At 43.3% G+C, this 12169-nt stretch overlaps 1 pseudogene across 1 annotated transcript; it reads left to right on the top strand.

Moving 5' to 3' along the window:
* The first annotated feature begins 2017 nt into the window (after positions 1-2017).
* Positions 2018-5456, top strand: LOC123441740 (annotated as a pseudogene). Its single transcript, XR_006630451.1, has 6 exons — positions 2018-2223; positions 2908-3000; positions 3573-3708; positions 3908-4185; positions 4332-4386; positions 5061-5456. The product of XR_006630451.1 is annotated as an uncharacterized LOC123441740 (transcript).
* The last annotated feature ends 6713 nt before the right edge of the window (positions 5457-12169 follow it).

A 12169-nucleotide genomic window follows, 5' to 3' on the forward strand; every position in this document is an offset into this window, starting at 1 on the left:
TCTGTCGTCTCACATAAATGTTCTGCAAGTTCTCCATCCACCAAGGCCCAAATGCAGCGGGACATCGAGCACTCGAGCAGAGAATGTCGCCAGGAATCGACTGCCCCACATAGCCCACAATCGCTCGAAGTCGCCATGTTCCTGTTAGCCCGAACATCTTCTGTTGGGATAGAATGCTCAACAAACCTCTATAGAAACATCCGAATCTTCCCTGGAACATGGATATGCCAAAGTTTCTTCCATGAATCAGCATCTCTTCCCGAACTTGACGAACCCGACGATCCATCCAGCTATGCTCCCTTGCGGTATTTGGTTTCTGACATCATTCGATAAGCGGATCCAACCGAGAAGCATCCGTTCTTCTCAAAAAACCATCTCCAAGAGTCTGAGATGTTGCTGGTGCACAAAGGGATCTCCAGTATTGCCCTAACATCAATGGGGAGGCAAACTTCTTCTAACCTGGTTATATCCCATGTGGCTGAAGTGGTGTCGATCAGTTCAGCAACCAACTAGGGAGGGTTGTCAGTACGAGCACCGTAGGGCCTCATCATCTCCTTGCAGGGAATCAAATTATCTTGCCAGATGTCGGTGGAGTTACCATTGCCAATGGTTCTGATCACACCTTGCTTCAGGATATCGCGACCTTCGACGATGGATCTCCAAACCTGGCTTGGGTGGGATCCTAGCTCGACACAGAGGATGGAAGACTCAAGGAAGTATATACTTTTGAGTATTCGAGCACTAAGCGACTCAAGGTGTTGGAAGATCCTTCAGGATTGTTTAGCTAGAAAGGAAGATTGAATAATTCGAAATCCTTACCCCAAACCCGAGGGTGCTCCTAGTTGGCGCTTCAGGTGTGAGCTATAGGAGTTGGCGCTCGCAGCCGCTGCTTCATGGGCTGGCCCATCTAGCGCTCGCCCAATTGCTCGCTCCCGCCTGATCGATCTCTCGCTTGTTCCTGCCTGATTGCTCACTCGCTCGCTCGAGGACTGTTCTGGTCATGCGTGGTTGAACAGTTAATTAGTCAACCATTGACTTTAATAAAAAGGAAGAAAATAAAATAAAAAATCGGTATTTTATAAAAGTTCATGAATTTTTCATAAGGTCAATCGAATTTAAATAAGTTCACTGATATTCAAAAAACTTTCATCGAATTTAAAAAATAATCATCATTTTTTTAAAAGTTCATCGAATTTCAAAAAACGTTCACCATTTTTTTTAAAAATTTCACCAAATTTGATAAAAGTTCATCATTTTTTAAAAAAGTTCATCAATTTGAAAAAACATTCACCGATTTTTGAAAAAAGTTCATCTAATTTGAAAAGTTCACAAATTATTAAAAAAAGTTTACCGATTTTGAAAAAATGCAACGAATTTGATAAAAGTTTATCAATTTTTCTCAAAAATTTACAGATTTTGAAGAAAAAAAACATTAATTTTTTAAAAAAGGTCATCAATTTTTGAAAAAAATCATTGAATTTGATAAAAAATGTTCATCAAAGTTGAAAAAATCATCCATTTTGAAAAAAGGTCATCATAATTTATCAAAAATAATAGTTTCATCCTAATTCAAAAAAGTCCACCAATTTTTTAAAAAAGTTCTTGCAATTAAAAACAAAGGCGAAAAAATAAAGAAGAAAGAAGAAAACATGAAAAAGTGAAAAAGTGAAAAAAGAAAAAAAAAAGGGAAAGGCCCAAGGGGAAAGAAGAAAGAGGGGTAGAAGCAGTACATCGGCAGCTAATACGGGATGGTGTAGTGGTTAGTCCATCGCACTTCTGCCCCAAAGGTCTCGGGTTTGAATCGCAATAACGTGGTATTTCTTTTTCCCTTACAACAGAACAAAGGAGAAGATGGGCCGAGCCCACCTAACACGCTGCAGGCGCCGGTTAGCAAATTTTCTTATAAACCGGCGCCTGTGGCGCTAAATAGGATTCGCCCAAACCCCATGCTCTTTGGATGCGCACATGGGTTACATGCCGGCACCATGGCCCATGGGCCACAAACCACTAGCCTCATCTCCTTTCTATCTATGTCACACTGCAGCGAAAGGTGTGGGTGTGACACACGGCCCACCTGTCGAGATGAACCACGTCAAGTCGGCTCTTCTCTCAGGCCACCGCCCGCACCGTCTCGCGGCGGCGGCGCCGCAGCAGCTGGCGGCCACCGCGTCGTTCCATTCCACGCCTCCCCTGCAGCGGAAGCGCAAGAACCAGTGGCACCACGTAACCTTCTCACTCCCTGTCGCGGTATTGATAGCTCCCGGGAAGGATTTTTATTTATTTTGTTTGACCCGCCTGTACTTTGCAGTTGGTCGGTTTCCGTCGAATGTATTGCTCGTGTGTTTGATGAATTGAGGGCGGGGGTAGAATCCTTGATTTATCTTCTCAATTTTGAGAGGAATTTCTGCTTGATCTGTTTGATGTATTTCCCGTGAGAAAGGTAGGCCATACCACAGGTAGATTTGGGGACTTGTCTCTTAGATGGCTGCTTGTTTTGACGAAATTAGGTGCTTGTGAATGTTGAGTTCCTCAAGGTGAATCTGGACGCTGTTCTGTATATTGCTCCTTGTATATGCTTGGCGAAATTACCCCCCCCCCCCCCCCCCCCCCCCCCCGATCCCCCCCCCCACCCGCCCCCCCGTTCCTCCAGAATAGCTAGGACCGTATTAGATCGTGGAAGTTTGACCGGAAGCTTGTGCTTTCCAAAATCATTTTTTTGCTATGGTGTGATGTGTCTTGCTTGGCTCAGCCACTTTGCCTGCGTAAGTTTTCTTGTTTGTATAATTTGTTTGCTTGTAAGTGCACTTTTAACTTCTTTTTTTGCAACTGATGATGACTTACCACCAGAAATTAGTTCGTTTCTTGAACAGAGGAAGAGCTAACACTTCTATCTTTTGCTTTCCGCAGAGGTTCAGTTATTATGCAAAACGCAGGAGAAATAGAGACACGAAAAGAACGATGATACGGAATATCTCTGAGTATGCTGAGAGCCTCTTCGATGTCAGTGAAACAAAAATGTTTAGCATCCTCGTGTCATTTAATTTTATTCAATTAGTTATGAGTAATTAGGATAGGATGATTGGCTTTCACAATTGCTGAACTTAGGATGATCGAATTTAGATACATATGACTCATTATCTGTTGTTATATTCTTTGAATTCTTGTAGTTTTAACTTACATTCGTCAAGCAAAACTGCAGTGTTTTAAAAAACATATGTACCATATATACCAAGGAAACTTTTGAGATAAATGAATGTTCAAAGTTTGTTCTAGAAGATCGCTGTGAGAAACTTGGTAGACTTAATCCTTTCTGAGATTGGGAGCTTTAAGGCTTGCAACTCTACAAGGTGTGTAAAATTTAGTAATCAAGGGACTGGTATAGAAGAAGTCTCTCTTTATTTTATCGCTTAAAGTTTTGGAAGGAAAGGAAATGAACTAAATATTGCTCTGTATTTTTGTGCTCCCTTAGTTGTATTCACTTTAACACCAGTTGCAGTTTTCATCAAAATGACTTGTAAGTACATATATTAAATGTTTTTAACCTAGACATTTTCGTTTGAAACAATGTTCAGAGTTGGCGTGATGAAGATGAGAAAAAAGAGGCATCTAGTGGACCTTCATGGTTTAGAGGACACCGTTGGGTCAGGGATTCAAGGAATAATGGTTTCCGTCCCCATGTGTTTTATAACGATACTGTCAAAAGCAGGGGTACAGTTCCTTATCTGCACTTCTCTTTCTGTTTTATGGATAAATTTGAATCATTTTCTGTTATGCACCGTAGTTTAATTCAGGAGTCAGGACTGCGAACTTCTTAAGCAATTATGAAGTACGGCTATTTTGATGCTAGAAACATTCTAGTTAGACTTGTACTGAACCATATAAAGTTTGGGTGTTTTTGTTTGGACAGGGGGATTTGACTTTTGCACAAGCGATGATGATGATGAACCAGAGACTGTTTTTTCGCGATGCTTTTCGTGGGAACCAGCACACGTATTATTGGTCTTTTGAATCTGATGATTTTCAAAGGAGGAATTCAAGGCGTTCTCATTCAGAAAGTTCTGGACACTGGAGTTATGAAACAGACGACGAGGACGAAATATCCACCCACACAGAGGTATCTGTGGCGCGTCAGGCTCTTGGATTGCGTACTTCTGGCCCACTAAAACTTGAAGATGTTAAAAGCGCGTAAGATTGCTGAGGCTTTGAGCATTTCACTAGCCTTGAGTATATTTTTTGGGATTATGGCACGAGCCATGATACATTGTATCCTTCATTTCGTTTTTGCTCTGGACCATTGTTTTACCATTTATTTCCTCCCCTTTTCATACTAGATACCGGACGTGCGCACTTAGATGGCATCCAGATCGTCATCATGGCTCATCGAAGGTTATAGTCTTTCAACATCCAAGTTTAATTGCTCTTTGCAATCTTTCAAAGTTTTTTTTTTACACCTTTGTACTCCCTCCATAAAGAAATATAAGAGTGTTTATAGATAACTAAAGTAGTTATCTAAACGCTCTTATATTTCTTTACGGAGGGAGTATCATCTGTCATAGATCTGCTGGTTTCCTGAGTTCACCTCAGGCTCAGATGCTACTGTGAGATGACCATGAGCTAAAAATTAAATATGGGCCATACAAATTAAATATCAGGAACTAGAACTACACACCCAGAGTTCCAACCCCCCTATTTTTTCCTTTATTCTTGACTCAAATGTTGTAGGAGCGCATTTCCAATGGCCGAACCTTAGTGATAATGCACTACACTATCTATAACTAATGCAACATTAGATCAATAACGATTGGTTAGCAGCTCACGTAGGTTCCATACAAAACATATGTTACAGCTATTTTTTCCATTTAAAAGTAGGCTATACATGATTCAGTAGAAGACAGGCATTCAATTTCGGTTCAGACTGACATAGTACCTGCAAACATTGTATTTTGTAGTGTCTAGTTTGATGTTTTGAACTTCTATTTTTATTTACCGTAAGGACCTCACTGTTATAAATTGTTTGTGTACAAAACTGAAGAATATTATGGATTTTCTTTCATGGGCAGGCTACCGCAGAGGAGAAATTCAAACGTTGCAGTGCAGCATACCAGACTCTGTGTGATAGTTTGGCTACTGCGTAATAATGTGATAAGAATAGCCGAGCTACATTAGTCCCTTCCACCAGCAGACATGAACTTCATAACTGCAAATTCTGGAGGCCTACCACTTGCGGACCGACTTCATATCTGCAAATTCTGCTGGGCACACAAGCTGAAATGCCAAAAATTGCTTGGCTTCTAAAGGAATGGGCCCAAGCCAAAATTCACCAGATAATGTCAAAGTACTGTACCATGTATCATCTCTTAACTAGTCATTGCTTTCTTTTAGAGATAGGACATTATTTATACCACTCAGGATTTTTTGTTGGCCTATCTCACCCCAATTTAGTCAGTTTAATTGAAGTTTTTGAGTTTTCTCTGCTTAGGTAAACAGTTGAGTACTGGTCCTTCAGCTTTGTTGCTGTTACACAATAGGAGTTCTCAACGGTCACTTCCGTTTTCAGACTTGAGTTTCTGCCCCTGAGCTCAAATGCACCCTTGTGAACAGTGAAATAGAAATAGATGTAAAAAATAATCAAAAACTTCCAATTTTTTTGTATTTGGAATAACCATTTAAATAGGGTTAATTAAAATGTTGCTTGTGTTGCTTCAGTTTAGCTAATTTTGACTAGGATTTGAAGCCTTAGATTTTACTGGGTATTTATTTGGAGAACCCAAAAAATATTCATTAGGGGATATTTATAATGCCCCAATACACTTTATATAACTATTATATGTATTTTACTTAATGTTTTGGCCTGAAATATTCTCCCTAAGTACTAAATATTATATGGGGAATACTCGTCCAGCTGGCAGATCTTTTTGCTCGCGTCGACCGCCTCCATCGCCGTCAGATCTGTTTTGGATCAGACGGCTCGAGAGTGTTTCCGTGACCTTTCCCTATGGGTCTTCCTCTATTCTTTAACTGGGCAGCTGTTTCAAAATGCAGATCGTAACAAACGTTCCGTTGTAAGAAAAAATTGCAACAAGACCTATGAATTGTTTCTGCAACGCGGTCGTTGTTTTTGCAGCGAGGATGATGCAAGATGACGCTGGGCGTGGATCTATCGAGGCCGGGACAAAGCAGTAGTTTCTGCAACGCGGTCGTTGTTGCGAAGCACCGAGCGCAAGACAAGCCTTGTTGCAAAGCTCACCGGAAGATCGGATGGTTGGCGAGCTCACGATCCTACGGCTATCCAGGCGGAGAATGTTTTTTAAACATCACTCGGCGGATGCGTAGCAGCCCCATATTATATTGAACTTTTTAGAATTCCAATTTGAATTGGCTTGGTTTCTGAATTCAAAAAAGAAAAACAAATACGGAAAAGCTAATCCTAAACTAAATCTGAGCCTGAGTGGCCCTTAACCTATCCATTGCTCACATACACAAACATCGGTAACTACATCACGACTCCAGCAGATCCGAGGCTCACTATTCTTTCCGAATCGGTTATTTTGTTAACTAGCGCACCCCCATGTAGGTAGGAAACGGGCAGGCCCATGTAAGTTAATTTTTTCGTCGGCCAGGTACGTCCGGTGCTTTTTGGGCGATTTTTTTTTTCCAGCGCGGGATTTTTTAGATTATTTTTGTTGTAGTTTTCTCTCGTTTTTTATGTGAACTTCTTCAAAACTCATTATTATTTTGAAATACGTGAAGTATTCTAAATTCATGAATTTTTTTTTGAACTTTTCTCCAAATTCGCGATCTTTTTCAATTTTTTGTGAACTTTTTTCTCAAAATCGTGAATTTTTTAATCTCAAATACGTGAATTGTTTCGAGATTATTGAACATTTTTGTAAATTTGTGAACTTCTCCCCTCAAATTCATGCACCTATTTATCTCTAATACGTGAACTTTTGGCAAATTCGTGTATTTTTCAGCCTTTTTTTTGAATTCTTGTAAAAACCATGAACCTTTTCAAATTCAAGATTTGTTAGCCATGACCTTATTTTTCAAATGCGCGAGCTTTTAGCTTGCGAATGTTTTCTACAATTTCATGAACTTTTTTCAAATAACAATACTCAAATTCGGGAACATTTTTCACTTTATACGAAATATTTTCAAACTTATGAACTTTTCTCAAATTCATGAAGTTTTGCCGTTTTGTATGGACTGTTTTCAAAAAGTGGGGGCTAAAACACATAAGTGCCTTCAATACCTGGTCTCGAGCTCCGGGGCGAAAGCCTAGTCCTAGCACGAGTTGGTTATACCTTGCAATGGCAGTGGTAAGGTTTTTACGTCGTTACCATTGTTTGGATATGTTCGTGGTCAACCACTTCTTCAACTTACACTCATAATTTGCATTGGCTCAACTCGACAAACATTGCTTTCACTCCAAAGAAGGGGGCGGAATCCATCTTGGACTTTCGCCCCATTAGCCTCATTCACACCATCGTGAAGATATTTCCAAGATGATGGCTTCCCGGATGGCCCCCATACGCACGACCTTGTCTCAAACGCGAGAGGGCCTTCATCCAAAAGAGAAGCATCCACGACAACTTCATATATGTCAGAAACTTGGCAAGAAATTGCATCAAAAAAACAACCCGACCCTTCTATTCAAGCTTGGCATCAAGAAGGCGTTTGACTTTGAGCGTAGGGACTTTCTCATGGATCTTCTCCAACATCTTCGCTTCCCAGCTAGGTTCCGGGATTGGGTTGTGGCTCTCTGTCCACTATCACCTCAAGGGTCTGGATCAATGGGGTGTTGGGAGACCCACTGAAGCATGTATGTGGCCTTCGACAGGGCAACCCGCTGTCCCCACTTCTTTTCGTCCTCGCCATTGATCCATTCCATCATCTCCTTAGCAAGGCAACTACCCGAAGGCATCTCCATCCTCTGTGTGGTACAACACCAACCGTTAGAGCTTTGCTTTACACTGACGATGCTGCCATCTTTGTTAAACCAATTAAGGAGGATGTATAATTCCTAGCCGCCAGCCGGGCTTCATTTGGAGAAGTCACCGGTCTAGTCAACAATTGTGCCAAAAGTCTTGTTGCCCCTATTCGTTGTGATGGTATCGATCTGGACAACGTGCTTCATACTTTTCCGGCGGTCCGTACATCATTTCCGATGTGTTATATTGGCCTTCCTCTGTCTATTAAGCTTCTCAAGAGAATCCATTTCCATCATCTCGAAGATAAGATCGCGGGCATGCTCCCACCTTGGCAAGGAAGACCATGTGGCTGCTGCAGGTAGAACGGTTCTTGTGAAGGCTGTCTTAACAGCCTTTCCCAATATATAATCTCACTCCACTTGACATCAGGTGGAGGTCCTTGAGACAATTGATAGCATCCGTCGTGCAATGTTTGGGCGGGCAACACACAAGGTTTTGGGAGGAAAATGCAAGGTAAACTGGGACCTCGTTTGCAAACCAAAGAACAAGGGCGACTTGGGGGTGATCAACCTGAACAAATTTGCTAAGGCTCCGAGACTTCGATGGTTATGGTTTGACTGGAAAGATAAGAGCAAGCCATGGATTGGCATGAAGACAACCACCATTTCTTTGCGGTAACCACTACGATCATCGTGGGAAATGGAAGGACAACGAGATTCTTGAATTCATCTTGGATACGAGGATTGCGCACTCACGACACCGCTTCCGGTCTCTACAGGTGTGTTTGGTAGGGTGCATGAGCTCGACAGTTTCCCTTGCGACCCACTTTCGAGTGTTTGGTAACCAGCATGAGGCCTCCTTACCATGCATGAGCTGAGACCAAATACCCTCTTCGCATGCACGAAGAGTGAACACCCCAATAGCCGTTCACTCGTGAGCATGCATGAGCGAAGCGAGCGACAATGTGTTTAAAAAATGTTTAAATTTTCAAAAATACATGTTTTCCCATGTTTCAAAAAATTGTTCTTTTTGAAATGTTTTGTTGACTTATTTGAAAATACCAGTTGCTATAGTATCGACCAATATGTCTAAATAGATGCAAGCTATCAAACAAATTCTCAGCTTAACATGTTTCAGCACATACACCACTACCAAACAATTTCAAATGCATGTACTCAACTTGTCTAGGGTCAGCATGTATCAGAGGAGAACAACCATGTTATGTTGGGAATGCTACCAAACACACCCTACGATCTCTCACACAAGAGAAACTCCTTAGTTCAACAAGCTATGACTAACAACTAGTGGCTTGCGAATATTGACAACTGAAATGGCCTCTCCCTTGAACTCATCCAACAGTTTGCTAACCTTTGGAACAAATTATCAACAGTGGCCCTTGATGACGACGTTGAAGACTTGATTATATGAAAGTTCACCAAAGATAGGGTATACTCTGCATGCTCGGCTTACAAGGCACATTTGAAGGCCTCACCACCTCGGACCTTGTCCATTTAGTGTGGATGGTGTGGGCACCCCCTCGGTGCAAGTTTTTTTGCTTGGCTTGTTCTTCAAGATAGGATTTGGAGTTCGGGCCGCTTGAGTCGCCGTGGTTGTCCTAATTACAGTCCATGCCCTCTTTTCAAGCAAACCCAAGAAACCGCGAGTCATCTCCTCTTCGAGTGTCGCAACACCATGCGCATTTGGAATGACATCCTCTCATGGCTCGTCATGCATCACATCACCACGTATACTTGGGTGACGAGGGCTTCAGTAAGAGAATGGTGGAATAGTAACTTTCAGATCCGGCTCGGCTCGCCCAAGGCGCTTGCCTCCCTCACAATGCTCATCTCTTGGGAGATTTGGTCGAAAGGCAATGCTAGAGTTTTCCGCAACTCGACGGCCCTTTCCATGGTCATCATCAACAAAATCAAACTTGAGGTGTCACTTGGGCTTTGGATGGAGCAAAACATTTGGGTGTTGTAATGCCGCGAGAATAGTCCTTTTATTTGCCGCTTTGCGGCTTGTGTCTAAAACCTTCTCCCTTAATCAATGAAATGGAGAATATTTTGCCTTGTTTCAAAAATAATAATTTGATTGGGTATGCTCAGATTGTTTTTTCAGGATGGAAACTTAGATTTGGCCTTGGGTTGTTTGAGTTGGTCATAGCGGCGCTTGAGCGTCACTCCCTTACTAAAGACATTATGTTGAAGAACCTCGTCGTCCGTGTGACGCCATGTTGATGATCAATATTGTGGTTTACCGATCATAAATGTGATCGCTTTGGGTTTCTTTTTCCCCTTCTACACATAGTTTTTTTATATGTCTTTACTATTTGTCGATGACTTTTTTTGTCTGCTTTGGTGTTGGTTATTTCTATCCTGACCATGGAGAGGTCGAAAGTATGCTTATTGTGTTTGTATCTTCACTGCAAACAAACTCGAACAAAATTTGCATATGGGTTTCTTTCGTAAATTAGTAGGCTTCTCTTTCTTTTGAAATGGGAGGTGGTATATTTTCCAAACAAAAGGGAACAAATCCACTAGAGCGCGCCTTTATAGTTTTCATTTCTTATAGATTCTTGTCTAAGGCCTATATTATCCGATGATGTCATGTGAATCTCTCGAGTCAAATACTCTCTTTGTTTTAAAATATAAGTCATCTTAAAAATTCTAACACGGACTACATATGATGCATATACATGTTTTAATGTGTAAATTCATTTATTTTGTTTCATACGCAGTCTGTATTATAAAATCTCTAAAAAGGCTTATGGTATTTAGGAACGAAGGGAGTATCAGAGCAACTTCAAACGGTCGATCCAAACGGACGGGTGTTATGTTTGCACTTTGTCTTTTGGGTCGGTCCGACAGATGCCCGTATACGTTTTTGTAATTGGGTCAGCGCTTGTGCCTAACACGGTTACAATCCATTTTCAGACGACGCGAAAAAAACATAACAAACATTTTGAAAATATAAAAATCACTAATTAAACATTTAATGCTGGTCTGGAAGGCCGGGGATTGTCCATATTATATTAAACATAAAATTTAATAAACTAAAAACAAGTAGGCGCGCTGTCCTAGGCGCCCGTCTCGTCCTCGTCATCGACTCGGTGAGGTAGACAAGCGTTGGCGCCGTTCCAGCCCAGGGTAAGGCCGTCTCCCAGGCGGCGACGACGTCGTCCGCCGGTGGTTGCACCGTCACTTGCTGGACAACATGTCACTCCTCCTCCTCAGCTTCGGCCTCGCGCTCCATCAGCTCGATCCGCCGGGCCTCTGTGCCCTCCTCCGACACCCGCCCTGCCGTCGACGCTCCAGATAGGCTGCCTCCTGCTCCGACGTCGCACCCTACCAGACGGGTGGCGTGCTGACCCACTCACGCACCACCCCATCCTAGGCGTACAACTCGGGCCTGAGGACCAACGACCCTGGCTCGACGGGGGACGGCGGGGCCAACGGCTAAATGACGCAGTCGTCAATAGCGAAGAGTGCCATGGCCTCTACGAGCTGCTTCTCATAGGACGCCTCCTCCTCCTTGACGCGTGCTTCCCCCTCGCTTGCACGCAGGACGAACGCCAGCGCGTTCTGGTACGCGGCCTCCGTTGCCTGGTCTTCTTCTCAGACAACGAGGGGTGGCGGCGGTCCAGCCACCACATCACGGACGCCACGCGGACGCTGCTCCTCATGCTCCCACGCAAACCAGACCTCCCATTCGGGAGAGTCTTGCAGCGTACATGGGGTTGCGCCGCTGCTGACGCCGACGCCTCACCTCCTCAGCATGCTTTCGCGCCGACCGCGACACTGCTGGTACTGGGATCCTCTTCGGATCTAAATGCCAGTCGTGCGACAACATGACATCGGGGTAGGCGAGGGTTCGCGGTGCTCCCAGTGCCACCTCGCCTGGTGCACTCATACGCTCACCCGCTGCCGAGGCGGACGAGAGGAAGACGCCGGCGACGGGAGCACCGGGGACTTGCCCTTGTCTTTGATGGAGAAGAAACCCATGATGGCTAGGGTTTTCCGCCCGCGGGGGAGCAGCGGGTGGCTGTGGGTAGAGGCGACTTTTGAAAGAGGATAAGGCCGACTCCACCGCACGCTCAGATTAAAAAAAAAAGAACGCCTGTGGGTCGTGTGGACACGCGGTGAACGGTCGTCGTTAATAAAAATAATGCTGACTTTAATCGAACGCCACGTATGGACGAACCTGACATGAGAAGACGTGGCCCGCATCCGCTTCCG

This window comes from Hordeum vulgare, chromosome 1H, assembly GCF_904849725.1.
Source record: "Hordeum vulgare subsp. vulgare chromosome 1H, MorexV3_pseudomolecules_assembly, whole genome shotgun sequence".
NCBI lineage: Eukaryota > Viridiplantae > Streptophyta > Magnoliopsida > Poales > Poaceae > Hordeum > Hordeum vulgare.